Here is a 15,112-nt window from a genome sequence, read left to right as displayed (position 1 = left end):
GGAACAACCTCTTTCAATAAACAGGCACACGTGCAGGCAGAAATACACATGGTAAATGGAAGATCTTGCACTCATGGAGCACAGCCAATGGAGCTGAGCAGACACCTCTGCTACCAACAGCTTCCAGCACAAGAGCACTGCTGGATTCTGCTCTTACACAAGCAACATCTTGACCTCAGCAAAAACCAACCAACAAACACTAGAAAGAATAATAGATTCTGGGGAAAAAAAAAAAAAGCCATTTGTATGAACCAGAGAAACTCTGAGTTTGCCTAATGCAGAAATACCCTGAGTCCTACTTTCCTGTCTGTAATGATGGGGGCAGACCTACTTTAGAGTTGCATAATCACCATCAAGCGATGGGGCTTTTAAGTGCCTCCTTAAACTCTTCTGCCCTCTCTCTTTTTATCTCTATTGAAGTTTTCTCAGCAAGAAATAAATCACAGGGATTTCTTCTCTCTGAAACTATTTAACATCCCAACCAGAATACTTCAAAGTGGTACCCTGAAACTTTCGCCTTATGACTCCCATCACAGGCTTAGAGACAGAACTACGTGCAGCCCTTCAAATGCCAGCCCCACATTTAAGTCAGTCACTGAATGCTGGAGAGATTGCCTCCCCCTCCAGTGCCCACAGGGCTGGAGTATGGTCAAGAAACCCACCTGGAACACAGCTGAAAGCCACCCCAGAGGTCAGTTGATCATCCCTGCAGGCACAGCTTCTCATCCTAAAGATTATCCACAAGATGGAGTACTGAAGATGAAGGCCACTGCCCTCACTCAAATCCAAGCAGCCTCCCACGCTGCAAATAGAGGTTTTAATTGTGTGCTGGTTGAGCAAGCCTAGAAACAAGGGAAGATTGCAGCAGCACCGCTAGCCAGTGTGCCAACGCCCCCAGGCAGGGTAAAGCAGAGAAGAGCACTGGCATTTCACACTGTCTTCTGCCATCTAAGTGCTGCAACTCCTGTCAGCTTTAGAGGACACCCTTTCATCTGCCATTCTCTCCAAAGGCAACAGAAACGGTCAAGATTCCCATTTTTTTTGAAAGAAAAAACTCACTCAGCCACCTCTGAAAAGCCTCTTCCTTACTGCTAAGCTTTCCTTGTCTAAAAACAGCATTTTTAAAGTGCTGTCATTTGTCAAGCATAAAATACAAATTCCTGTCTCCCTGTCTCTTCAGAACCATTTGTAACCCTCCATTTCCTCTGCTTAGCAGCATTCACTGATATTTTTGCCTTTCCTTGCTGAAATCCCACGTTGTTAGCTGTCCCAGTGAGGCATCTTTATCAACAAGCTCCGAAGTGACAAAGTATCTAAGGAGCTACATCAGTATGAAACAAAAGCTGGGCTTAATACAGAGGTGTCTACGAGAGATCTTTGTGCCCAAATACAAACACAGGTATCATACATTCATCTTGAAGCACTGAAGGCTTTTGCAGTATCACATATCACTAAAAATACCTTCCTGAGAGGGGGCTGTTTTGACAGGGTTAGAAAGGTTGGGAATTTCTAGTCCCCAGCAGGAGTGTAATACATGACCCCAAGGCAGGGAACAAAAACTCACAGCATGCTGCCCACCTCCTGATCCAAAGGGAGCCCCCATATCAAGCTGTTAGGAACACAGACAGTACGGGTAGATCTACGACGAGTTTAGCGCGTGCTGCAGAGAGCTTTGCAGAAATTCTGCCAGAAAATTTGCTTGGCACATTGCCGGAAACGTGTGAGAGCTTTGCACATTAATGAGAAACTGAGCAGAGTCCAGCAAACGCCCTGCGCTTTGTGAGCAGAGCTGGCAGCATGGCCGACACGAGTGCATTTCCCCGGCGGGGATGTGAATGCACCCACAGCGGCTGTGCCCCCTACCTATGCAGCTCAACTGACACCCGAGAGCCAGGAGGTCACTTTCAGTCCTGCAGGACTGTCCTTGCGCTCCATGTGAAGCTCTCAACAGTATGAAATAGCTCAGTCAAACATCCGCATGCGTTTTAAGGAACCCAGGGGTGATGCACAACATCAGAGCTCAAAGGTAACAGGGTGTGCAGCATCAGTAACAGATGTGCATCATCGGTAATAGAAGGACAGAGCCTCAGCACGGGCAGCAGGCTGCAGCCAGGCACAGGGCAGGATGGCCTGGCCACCACAGCCACTGCCCAGGCAGATGTGCCCAGGGAGCACATTGGCTGCACACCATGAAACACGCAGTCTGCACCAGAAGCCAGTGTCTCAGCATCAAGAGTGCGGGGCACGGAGAGCTGTTGCTAATTGGGATGAGGCAGGAGCGAAGGGCAGAACAGGGCAAGAAGTCTTCTTTGGTCTCCCCCAACAGTTCAGAGTCTTTCCCAGATTCAGCTACATAACAAAGCCTTTAAAAGGAGAACTATGGCTTCCTCTGCCTTAGGAACAAAGTGGGAGCTCTCATGCCAGCGCTGCCTTCTGATACTGTCCTTTTATCATTTGTTCGGGAATGAAACTGTAACAAGGCAGATTTATATCAAATGACAAATAACAGCTGTGGGGAACAGGAAAAAAAAGTGTCGCACTTTATTAGAACCCTTTAAGACCCTGACAGCCCGAAACACACTGTCAAAGTGGCAAATGCAGCCGAAAAGGGGAGACAGAGCTCACAGCAGCTGCTAAACCTAATGAGAACTTGTTAAAATTAAGGGCCACCTTCCCCCTTTCATATTTAGTTTCAAAACACCACATGAAGAAATTCAACCTTTTATAAAGATATGTGTCATTAGTGCAGATGTGACACAAGACCCTGGCAAAGATTTTAGATTGAAAGATAGCTGTTAACTCCCAGGCGGTGGCTAAAACCCTAGGAATACATTCATCTGGTACTAAACTGAAACCCTCCAATATTAAAGTCATAAATCTTGCCAGAATGAATTTCACCATTATTCACTTGGTGTTATGATATCGCTTAAAAACCTGCGAGCGTTCAGCTGGGAGAAAGGGATGCTGATGGCTCTGGAGCATCAATCTTCTTCACGCAGTCTTGAGCAAACCACTGCTTGGCATTTCAGCTCTCTGCTCTGCCAGCACCAGAGGATGACGATGGCAGTCGTGCAGACCAGAGGAGCTCCTGATGAACTCCAACATGGATTGCTGTACTCAGAGCTGACCTGCTGCTCCCACTTGGGAACCATTCATGTTCTAAGCTGGATGTACTGAATACAGCCACTGAGTACAGGTCCTGGACTGTCAGTGCTTCAGTGCATATACCCTGCATCAGCCTACAGAGTGCCCCAAGGTCTCCTTAGGAGAAACCTTGTCAGCTGGTTTCTAAGGGACAACCCAGTTCCCCCCAGGGCTCCTGCTGCCTGCACGCCTCCCAGCAGGCCCCACTTTAACTAAGAGCTCACACATACCTCTTGGCTTCCTGAAACTGAATGCATGCTCACCTGCCAGGGAAGAGAGCATTGGCACAGTTGTACAGCAGCACGGTGTTGTGTCCCTGGCTGTAACAACAGCGCTGTGTGACTGCTGGGAGCAATAACGTGGCTCAAACTACCAGCACTGCACTGCACGGTGTTCTAGGGCCACAACACACCCAGGCAAGGCGCACGATTAGGTCGTGTGAAGCACAAAGAGTGACATTTTTGCCAAGAAGCCCGGTGCCTCATGGCGTGTGCAGGCAGCGTGACGCACAGCACACCCTGCGCCAGCATGGGTGCAGATGTGGCTGAGATGCACAGTGACGGACGGAGCTCTGTGGAGGCAACAGCACTCAGCAGCAGTGCCTACCAAGGAGATCCAACACCAGCAGTGCCTACCAAGGAGATCCAACACCAGCAGCGGCCATAGATGCGCTACAGACCTTCGTCTTCAATTCATTCCACTTCATTATTGACTTTTGTTTTAAGTCAGCATTTTCAGCACAATCCTCTGATGGAGCGGACTCTGGAAAACACGGCACTGTGCATCACTGTGATGGTACATGCAGGAGCTTCCTCAGACTGGGCAAAGACAGACACAAGCCAAAGCGTACGCAGGGGCCGCTTTTGGGTAACGGCAGCGTTTATGACAATGTCATCTTCCAGCAAGTCTATTCTGGTAACCACAGAATTACATAAAACATGGCTGAATGGATGCGAAAAGGTTATCTGATTCACTGCCTTCTTCCTTGGAAGACAGAGCACAGTGAGCTACGCTCAAGTGCTGGGGTGCCAGTTGCCCCTACCAGCCCAGCAGACACTCATCCCTTCTGTGTGCACACCTCAGAGTACCAGCGCTGCTCCTCTTTTTTCCTATCCACTCCCTTGAAAAACGAAGTGTGTCTGATTGCAATGCCTGCCTTTCCCCAGTCATTTTTGTTTCTGAAGGCCAGCTTCATTCCCATTTCATAGCAGAGTGGATGACTCATTTAAAACAAAAAACCAACAAAAACCCAGGTTTCCACACAATGGAAACAATGGTTTCCAGCAGAGCGGGGATATTGTTTGTGATCACACTCATCTAAAAGGTATAGGGTGACCCAAGTTTTCCAGGAAAGCAGGGCATTCAAAACTACGGACCATGGAACAAATCCATACACACACAAGGTAGAATTGGCCTGTGGGAAAACTGGCTTCATTTTGGAGCTCGGGGATCAGCTCCACTTTAGTATGAATGACACTCAAAACCAGAAAAATCAGAGGTAATAACAGCGCTGGTGAGAAATCGCTTCCAGTTTCAGGTTGAACTGACCCATCTTTAATCCCTCAGCCTAAACAAAGAAAGCTGCATGGGAATTCAGTCCCATGAGCTCTTGGAGAAATGCTCCCTTTGCAGAAGAAATAGTTGCCATAGTATAAAGAAATAAGCTAAACCTGTAAAAAATACATATGTTAGGAGGGCAGCAAACCCAGATTTAAGTGGAACAACCACTGCATAATGCCGCAGTACAGCAGAAAGGTTGAGGGTTACCTAAATTGCCACTCGAGAAAGAAAAAGCAAGACAAGGAGGCTGAAGTAGTGCTAGCCAGAACAGACAAATTGGTTTGCTAATGGATCTGATGCTGACTTAATCTTCTGATTTGGCAGTGCCCTGAGAAGCCTGTTCTTTTAGCCTCCCCTTACCTAAATGAAATTAACCTATTCCAGAAAATTAAGGACAATTTATCAGGCCATTGAAGGTGGACTGCTTGTTGGAGCTGGGTCTGTGTTGTTCCACCCAAGACAAAAGAGAAACTTGACAATTCAGAAACATGAAAACGGGAGGGCTGGCATTGTCCACGCAGGCTCTGTCTGCCTGCCACCCCAGTGTGAAGCCTGCACACCCTGTCCTGCATTCTGGAAGCACTGTGTGCACATTGGTGCTGCAGGGAACGTCACTGCCAGCACATTGACCAGCCAACGGTTTCTGAATGAGCACTGCAGGGCAAAGGATTCTGCTGTGATGCCAAACCCTTTTCATTCCTTGGTGAAGCTGAAGGTAGCTGAGGCTGTGCAGGAGGTCTCTGCAGGACATCACACCCTCCTTTGTCACCTTCCAGGCACAAGGCAAGACCCATCTCATCAATGGCAGAGGGCTCAGCCCTGGCTCTGGGGACACTGGGAAGGGTAGGAAGCATTTCACATGAGCCACTGAAGTCAGCATTCACAGGGCCTTTGCTCCATCCCATAACCCTCCCAAGGGTGGTGGGACCCTCCCACACCGCAGACATGCCTCCACCTCCTACCATTACCTCCTCCCTCGCATGACCTCCAGCAAAAGTGCATGATGAATAAAGAAGTGATATTGGGATTGTTATCCACGTTGGGGGTTCTGTTGAGAAGGAAGGCAAAGCACACTGTGCCCATGTTGTGAAAGTGAAAATGTGTCAGGAAGCTAACAGCTCTGGTGACACTGTGTAAAAGCAGGGGAGCAAAGCCAGGCTCCACAGAGCACAGCTGTCTCCTGCCTATTCACAGATTGTTTTCCATGGATGTGGTCTTTTGTTTACATCAACACTTGTGGCTATTGCAACAGTCACACAAACATCCAGCAGATACAAATTCAAGAGCCTAAAAATGATATGCTTATAATTATCATTAATAGTCATTACGAAAGCATCCAAGAAATCTTCCTATCCAGGATAACAGAATTCAGAGTTTACCAATGCTCCGGAGATATATTTTGGAAACCAGAATGACATAATGCAAAATACATTTCATTACCCACATAACATCCAAGACAAAACTAGATATTGGATAAAGGCCAGATGAGAAGTCACAAACTTTTGCAGTTCTATAGCTCACGGGGTATTCAATCCTTAGATAATTGCACAGGCTCAGACTCTGGCACACGATACCACACAAATAATTACCTATCTGCACTCATTTCCCAGAGATACACGATCACAGAGGCCTTAATGGGAGGACACCGCACAACTTCATCAGGAGAAAAAAATAAACACACTTTATCCTCACAAGAGACCGTTCAGACACTGAAAGGATGTGGAAAATTGGAAATAAGATCCACGCTGAGAGCATAAACGATCTTGCTCTCAGGGAGAACAGAACTGGGCTGCCGCACCTTACTGGGAAAAGCAGAAAAACATTTGCAAACACGAGTCCTATTACGAGAGCCATAAATCCACATCCCGCAGCTCCTACTGTTCCTCTCATTTCTTCTTCAGCTCTTCTATATTTCAAAGGGCAGGGAACAGCCAGGCACCGCTGCAGCTAAGCCAATCGCATCATTTCCCCTCTCAGCACAGGAGGTCCCCCAGGCCATTCCCCCCTCTCACAGCGGCTTTCCCAGCATGGCAACTCCCAGGGGGAGCACAGCCAATCTCACTGCTTCTGCAGCAGCAACATCAAGAGCACAGCCTTAAAGGGTGGCTTTGACAGATGTATTTAACAACAGTGTGCAGGCAACATCACAAGTTAAGCTCTTGTTTCTGCGCCTTCTCTCTTCTTCCAACCCCTCATCACATCCAGCACACGAACCATCCAATTTTCAGGTTTCAGGAGGAGAAAGAGCATGAAGCATCACACCAAATCAAAACTCCATAAAATGCTTGATCGTAAGGTAGCATTAAGTTCTCCCCCACTTTAAATTTTCTCTCTAAATTGGGATGAATATGCACAGTATTCTGAATGGAATAAATCACAGCCCGTCCCAGAAATGACACAGAGCCCCGATGCACAGGGCTTCAATACATGGCGTCATGGATAAGCTGTGGAAATTGTTCTCCTTTTGCTTAAGCATCCTGCAGTTTCACCTCCGTATATAAACCATGTCTTGGACGTCGAGTACCACCAGAATGGGGAAGTGTTCAGAAAGCCACTTACCACGTTGGATTACTCCGTGGAGACGAGAGGGCTCGCGTGCACCCTCAGAAGAGCAGGAGCAGAGCCGGGGGTCATCCGTCCCCTGTCCCTCTGCCAGCAGCAGCAGCTGCCTCCCAGAGAACACACACTGGGCTGCGGTGAGCCAGTGTGCCCTGGGGAGCGCTCCTCCTGACATGCAGCCAAGCACTCCACACTCACATGTAATATTAATACAACACGCTCGCTTTTCTAACGAGAGCACTCGTTTTTAAACGGTAAATATGCAAGAAAATGTTACAAAGTGGTTGACGCATAATGCTTTCATTTAACAAGTTAATGAAGGGAACTGGAGGAAGAGATAAGGCGAGGAAGCAGCAGCTGAGGCCGGGAAGGGAGGGAAGGTGCTGCGCCTACACGAGACAATGCTGCCAGAGCACAGGCACAAACAGCGGCCAGAAAACCCAACTGGTTCAACAAAAGCACACCCTTACAAAGCAGGCAAATCTTGAGTCACTTCCAAGAGAAGCCTGCATCACATAAGTCTAACTTGCTGTTAGTTCAGGGATCTCCAACAAAGCCATAGCCATGCTGCCCAGGTAACAGCTGACCGAGGCTTGAGGCTCCAGCAGAGACAAACCAGTGGGAGAAGCCTGGCAGTCCATGCAGATGCCCTGGTTAACCAAGTCAGGCGCATGTCTTGCCTATAGTAAAGCCCCCATCGTACATAGAATGGCCCAAGTGCACCCATTATACATGAGAGCAAGCATATGCTCACTGCCAAAGAGCTCTACAGCAAGAACAGGAAACCCTGCTGCAGAAATAAATCAAACCACACTCTTCCCAAAACAACACACAGGGCCAAATTTGCGACCTTTCATTTTCCCCATTCAGTAAAGGGGAAAAATCCCACACAACAGCACATATCCAATATGATTGCTTTGGAGAAATGAGAGGCTTACACCTTAGGGAAGTGTAAAACCTGCATCACTAAGGTGTCCTCAGCATCGAGGGAACAAAACATTGCCTCCTGGTGATTAAGAATGTAATTATTATTATTAGTTCTGAAACACTTTGAATTACAAGGTCCATATTCTTTAAATGGGCACTATCGTTAGCACAAGCCGATGCGAACCACTGATTTACCCATATCTCAGTAATCCCATGTGTTTGGTACACTTGGCACTTTTTGCTTAGTGCTCTGCCTTACAGGCTGGTTGCCATAAACAATCAGTTGAAACGTAAAGAGAAGCTTTTGAAGCAAAGTTATTCAGAACAGATACACAAATTGAAACACCAACGACGCTGATATCTTACTAGTGGTTCCTTCTAAACTCTAAGCACCTACATGCGCACACTTGGATCTCAATAAAGCTTACAGGCAGTCTCAAGTTCAAGGCCATATTCAAGCAAAGCTTTCCACTCAGACTCACTCACATACGGAGGAAGTCTGCCAGGCAGTCTGAAATTTCTGCTGATAAAATCTGAATCAGGCTTCCCCCGTGGTGACGTTAATAAAACATCTCCTATTAATCTGCAGTATTTCCTCCACTTTCTCAAGTAAAAAAAGCCCGGCTCCACTGACTTCATATCAAAGCAGGTCCTAAGCAAAATTAACCATGGAAGAAGAGAAAAAGACTTTATAAGTTTCCCAGATACACTGCTGACAAGAAATGACACATATTTAACCGCCATGTAATTGCAATATGATTTTCATTCTGAAAAGAAACAAAAAAAACAACGGCTGTCTACAAACCAGGATTGCACTGCAGGAAGTGTCAGAGCCTGCCTGTTTGATTTCATCCCACGTGCAAGGAAGAGTGGGCACCTTTCAACACTCAGAGCAAATGGACAACAGCATCTCTTCAGAAGGTAAGAAAATGGTGAAGGACCGGCCCATCAGTGCAAAGTGAGCGCCTCAGCAGCTGCCAACTGCTTTGTAAGGTTAACAATCCACCAGAAGATCTGCAGCCTACGCCGGGGAAAAGAAATGTCTCAAAAAAGGAAGCGGATAGGAGAGAACTGCAGTCCAAATGTAAATAAGGAAGGACAGATGCCACGGCGGGAAGGCAGAAATAGTCTCGCTCCTTGTAAGACCTACTTGTTGCTTGCCCGCTGCTCCACTTCCATTTCTGTATAATTTATTCCAAAGCAAATTTATTACTTTAAAGACTCCACAGAGAAGGCGGAGAAGGCAGTGCCTGTGCTGAGGGACACAATGCTGGTGTTCACCCACCGGTTACTTCTTGCTCCCACACTAATCGCAGAGGCTTTGTCTAGGCTGGGATTTACTAGGATTTTAATTAACGGTTTCCAAGAGTAAAGCCACACCAGGAAAGCTCCTCTCATTATCTATTTAGCTAATTGTCCCAATTAGGCAGGGCAAGACAGTTTAACTCCCCGGTTTCCTTGCACAGAAACCACTCACCTGGCACTTCCTGCAGGCTGGTGCCTGGCTCCCATCTGATCGTCTGCAGGAGGACTGGGCAGGCTGCGGCAGACAGCATTGCTTGGCCTTTTGTGCCATGGTCACCATGGATGTCCTGCAGTGAGCAGAGTGTGCTGACAGCCCTGCTGAGCCATGGGTGGTTCAGGGCTGGCTGCCCAGAACCCATCAGTGAGCTCCAGGGTGTCCGGCCACCCTCAAGCTGGTGCAACTAGGGAACTGAGCCCAAACACAGTGCTAAGGTCATTTAACACACACAGACCTGAGGCCTCTGCAGAAGACACTGAACGGACGGCCTCAGAAGACACCGATGTGCTGGTTAAACCCAAACTTCCAATGTTCAGGAACAAGCACGGCTGAACATCAAAAAGCACAAAGCAATGCCATCATTGTGGGACCGTGCAGGACCCTGCACAGCATACTCCTCCTCACCCCCTGCCCAGGACATGGCCCCATTCTCCTGCTGTGCTCTGCCATGGCCTGTGGATGGGATTAAACATTACCCATCCGGAGAGGAGAAAGAAAAAGCAAATAAAACAGAAAGGAAATGGAAAAAAGAAAAGGAAAAAAAAAAAAAAAAAGAAAAAAGAAGAGCAAACAGAGCGTGTGTGCCCACCTTCTCTCTTCCTGACACCACACGGAAATGAGCTTTCTTCATGGCATCCCAGCCTAGAAGGCAAAGCTCAGTGAGCAGAGCTCCCAAGGGTTGCAGATGAGTCTAATGCAGATTTCCTAATTAGAGGAACTTTGCTTGAACTAATCCGAGCGCAGTGTGTGGAGACCTGCAGCACCGAGTAGCACAGCTTGCCTGGGCCATGCATGCTGTGCTGTGGGCACGTCCTGCTCCAAACAGAGGCTCCTGGAGCCTCTCTCTGAGGAGCTGGGCCACCATGAGGCCTCTCCCCATCCTCATGTTCCCCTTGCTGTCAGCCAACACCCCCAGCTCCCTCTCAGCCCCTGGGGCTGTACATACAGCCAGGGCTGCTGCTTCCCAGGCACAGCATCCAGCACTTGCTCTTGTTAAACTCGATGCAATTGGTGATGGCCCAGCTCCCTTGTTTCTCTGAATGACTCCAGAGGCTCCTCCGCACTAGGCATCAGCAAACTCACTCAAAACACCTTCTAGTTCTACACTCAAGTCTAGGAGACAATAAAGAGAACTGCCTTGGGGAACCCCACTACTCACCAGCCATCAGCTTGATGGAACTCCATTGACTATGACACTTTGGACCTGACCCATCAGCCAGTTGCTCACCCAGCCCATTCGGTTTTTGCCTTGCCATATGCTGGACATTCAGTACAGAAGGATGAGGATCCCACCCAGGGCTCTGCTGCACACCTCTCATCCCAGCCAGCACCACACCTGCGTGGCACAGCAGCCCACAGAGAATGGGTATCTGCTGAAGCCAGGGCTGCAAGGCAGGATGTGCCAGTGTTGCTATCAGGCTTCCAGGAGGCACTGAGAGAAGGGTCCTCACTCAGCTGGAAGAAACCTAAAACCTCCAGCCACAACTGCAGAAGTACTTAGCCCAGGAACACCTGCAGGGACTGCTGCTGCTCATAGCACAGAGCCCACAGAGCAAATTGGGGTACACTGTACTGCCCCACAGCCTGCCGTTTGCTACAGCCACACTGAAGCATGAAAAAGGGCTGACCAGCAGCATCTCTCCCAGGCTGAGCCCAACGGGGAGCTGCAATCCCCTCCCTGACAGAGCCCCACATCCAAACGGGCCAGGAGAGATCAGTGCTCACGGTGAGATTCTGCGCCACGAGCTGGCAGAACAGATGAGCAGCTCCTTAAAGTAGATACCCACAGTGTACAGAGAGAAATTATGTCATCTCAGGCTTGCAGCAGATGCTGGAAGGTTTGTGGTGCTAAAAAAAAACAAACCAAAAAAGTACTCTCAAACCACCTACATGGAGTCAGCAGCTTTCTAGGACAAGGAAATCCTGCAGGAGCTGGGAGGAAACCGGTCACAGCTCCCATATGCATGAGATGTGAAAACAGAACGTGGTCCAACACGATGCCTCAAAAAGGTCAACTTCCTCAAGCCACAACCAACCAGGCACAAAAATATCTGAATGAAAACACCTAAATAAAAACAAATGTGGCAGTGTTCATTGGGAGATGTTTAAAGAGACTTCAGCACAGCCCTTCTCCATCCAAAAGGAGCAACGCCACGTTCAACCCTGCTGCACACCTTTCAGGTCTGCAAAACTAGGAGCGAGGCCGTGCACGGGAGCTCCCCACATCGCTAACAAGGAGCTTTGTAAAAGAAAGCAGAGCAACATGTCACAGGGCAGTGCGGAAGTTCCGGAGGTCTTGGAACAATAAATAAAAGCCCACTCAAACACAAACGCTCGCGCCGTGCCAACATTCTCAGGCGGCAAAGGGTTGACCCAGGAAGCACGGGCTGATAACCCTGGCTGCGGCCCGCAGAGTCAGGCAGAGGGCAGAGCAAGCAGCACAGGACTGGGGATGGAAACACAATTAATGCTGGTCAGCACAGCTCTGAGGGAGGAGGGCCTGTCAGACCCATCTGAGGGCTTCTCTGAGAGTATACATTTGGCTGACAAAGGTAACCGTGCTGACATAACGCGTGCAGACTTGTGCGTGGCACTTGACTTGGGCTGGTGTGACAGCCTCCCACAAAACCCCCTGCACAACACAAGCGCTGGGTGTGTGCGTTGTGAGGGGACGGAATGCTGGCAGAGCCCAGGGGCCTTGTAGGGGTGCACCCACACTCAGCTCCCTCAACAGACAACATCTCTACCAAGGCACAAGGCAGCAGAGCAGCTTTCTGCGGGGAAGCTCCAGGCTGCACTGGGTTCTCAAAGAATGCGCACTTTGGCTGCGTGCCTCTGTTTGCACAAAGTTCAGGAGAGCTACGGAAGTGCAGATCCACAGCCTCTGCCCAAAGAACAGCCTAATCCTTTTAAAATGTTGACTACTTCTTAGAGCAGTTTTCACATCTGTAAAGCTAGAAGGATTCACAAATGACAACCTGCACGCTCAGATATGCAGCAACTCCCTCCTGTTGGCTGTGCATCTGCACATGCCATGTAATGCACTTGCTATTTCCCACATGGGTCTGAAGTTACGCTCAGCCCTCTGAGCTCCATCTAGCAACAACACGGGGAGTATCACCACTCATCTGACACGTCCTCCTTCCCACAGGGAAAGCAGAGCACAGTGGTTTCTTCTGGACAGTTTTAGAGGTCAGACTGTGAGAGCTTTCAGCTGCCAGAAAAGTTCATTCCTCCTTATTTGCCTCCATAAAGGCACATGGACACCTCTCCTGCCAGCGGAGCAGAGCTCTGCCTCATGCACGCCCTTTGCCTCAGCCTTCTCAGTGTCCTGCACATTAAACACACACCAAAGCCTGTTTGAAGCTCCCTGGGCTCCCCATTAGCATGTATGCATGCTCCCCATGAGCAGCTCCATATACAACACAAGGGTGTCTGGGTGTGACTCCAGGGAAGTGAGATGCCACAAGTTCTCCAGAAAGGCTGAACTAACCACTACCTGGGAAGCCCAGAGCTCTTCATGAGTCTGGGTCCCCTCTGCCCACAGCCATCACCTTCTGCACTCACCCAGTGCTGGGCGACTGCTCTGCACCCAAAGCAGACTCTGCTCATAAATAAGCATGTGCCTGCTGCACTGCGCCAAGTCCTGCAGAGAAGCCCAGGAGCAAAGTCCCATCCCTATGACAGCAATCATGCACTGTGCAGTGTCAGCTTCACAGCCAGGTCTGGTCCAGCTCAGCCTGGGTACAGCCCTGGCTCCAGGTGGACAACACTGCAGCTGTTCTCCTTCTGGGTCCCCTACAAGCCTGCTCCAGCAATAGGGCTGGGTGCAACCCGGATTTGATAAGAGCTGCCACATCCACAGTGGCATCCTTTTCATCAATTGCTTGGCTTAGTGCAGGCTTGAATGGGAGCAGGAAAAGCCTCTGCTCAAAGAACTTCCAACCATATGCTGCACCATGCCAAGCCCTGCTCCTTGTGCAGCCCAGAGGCCAAGGGGCAGCAGCAACTGCTCCTGATGCTGCAGCTGCGATGCTGCGTGAGCACCATCCACACACACAGTCCTCTCAGCCAAACAAGATGATGACAATCAGGTGGTGGTTGGATTACCTTAATAAACTTCAAACCACCACTACCTGCCCGACCACCTCCCTCCCCTGCTGCTGAGCTCCTCCGATCTCGCCCCCAACACACCCACACCACCAAAGCAGGACTTCTGTCTGTGTCTCCTAACACCAGCTTCTGCTTTGAAGTGAGCCCCTCAGGCTCTACGCACGCCATTCACCCATGATGGTTAATGAGGGCTTCACCTGCGCTGGCCTCAACCGTGGCTCACAGGGGCTTTCTCAGAGAGCAGAGCACAGACTGCTAAGCAGGAGGAAGACTTTGAAAATATCTCCAGTGTCACACAAAGGGAAAGTCATTCTCCTTCACTTCTGCAGTAACTTTAACTTAGCTCACAGGGGAGACGGTGTCACAGCGTGTTCAAGGGGTGAACAGAGTGAAAGGCAATGAAGGCAGCTGATAGCTCTCGATCCACTCGCTTCTCAAGCTGACAACAAACCACCAGCAGTCTGGGGGCTGTTTGTCCTTCCCACCGCCCGCAAGCTCACACTGCTCACGTTTTGAAACAAAGCTGAAGACAATGGAAAACGTAATGCATGTTAATGTACCGTGGACACCATGGGGCACTTTCCTTGTGCTGGTGATAACACAGCAACTCAGTGGCAGGGCTGCTGCCCCCCACCCTGCCCCAGCCAGCAGCCACACAGCCAGGAACCATCAGATACTGGTACAGCCCCTACTTGTAGGGAACTCTATCGAGTAACTCCACATCTACAGCAGATAGAGAGATCAGCATCTCCAGAATGCTTTTAACTTTCTCTTGTTATAAATACTGGAGACGTTTCATCCAAACCATTTAACAAGCTATAAAAGTAAAGGTCACTCGATGTCTCTGGCTGTAAAAGTATATCCTCAGCAAAAGGCACACTGCAGTACCCGGTCAGCAGCATCGTGCAGCCTGCGTGCAGCTCCCCTCGGAGCCATTTATGTACTGATAGCCTCACATAACACAACTTCGAAAGCAAAAAGGAGGACTCCCTCAAAACACCCAGTTCTCTTGGAAAGGGTTAACAGCAGCATCGCCACCACTATCACTTTTTCCTAGATTAACTCGTTGCACGAGCCAACGCACAAACTTCAAAGCAGACTCTCAAAGCACCGTGCGGAAGAAGCTCTGCTCCGCTCTGCTGCCACTTGGACGCCCGAAGCTCAGCAGCTTCACGACGCACCCGCTGGGCGCACGGCGGGGACGTCGCAGCCCGCGTTTGGCGGAGCAGCAGCTCTGCGTTCAGCGGGAGCTGCCCCAGCCGCACCGCTGCCTGAGAGGTCCCGCTA

General features: G+C 49.4%; 1 protein-coding gene across 2 annotated transcripts in view; it reads right to left on the bottom strand.

Moving 5' to 3' along the window:
* The window catches only part of GPR50 (G protein-coupled receptor 50), a 28,268-nt gene that overhangs the window by 11,944 nt on the left and 1,212 nt on the right, over positions 1–15,112 (bottom strand). The window lies entirely within an intron of this gene.

The sequence above is a fragment of the Excalfactoria chinensis genome, chromosome 4 (assembly GCF_039878825.1).
Source record: "Excalfactoria chinensis isolate bCotChi1 chromosome 4, bCotChi1.hap2, whole genome shotgun sequence".
Taxonomy (NCBI): domain Eukaryota; kingdom Metazoa; phylum Chordata; class Aves; order Galliformes; family Phasianidae; genus Excalfactoria; species Excalfactoria chinensis.
Note: the sequence above shows the minus strand (reverse complement) of the source record. Positions and strands in the feature narration are given on the sequence as shown.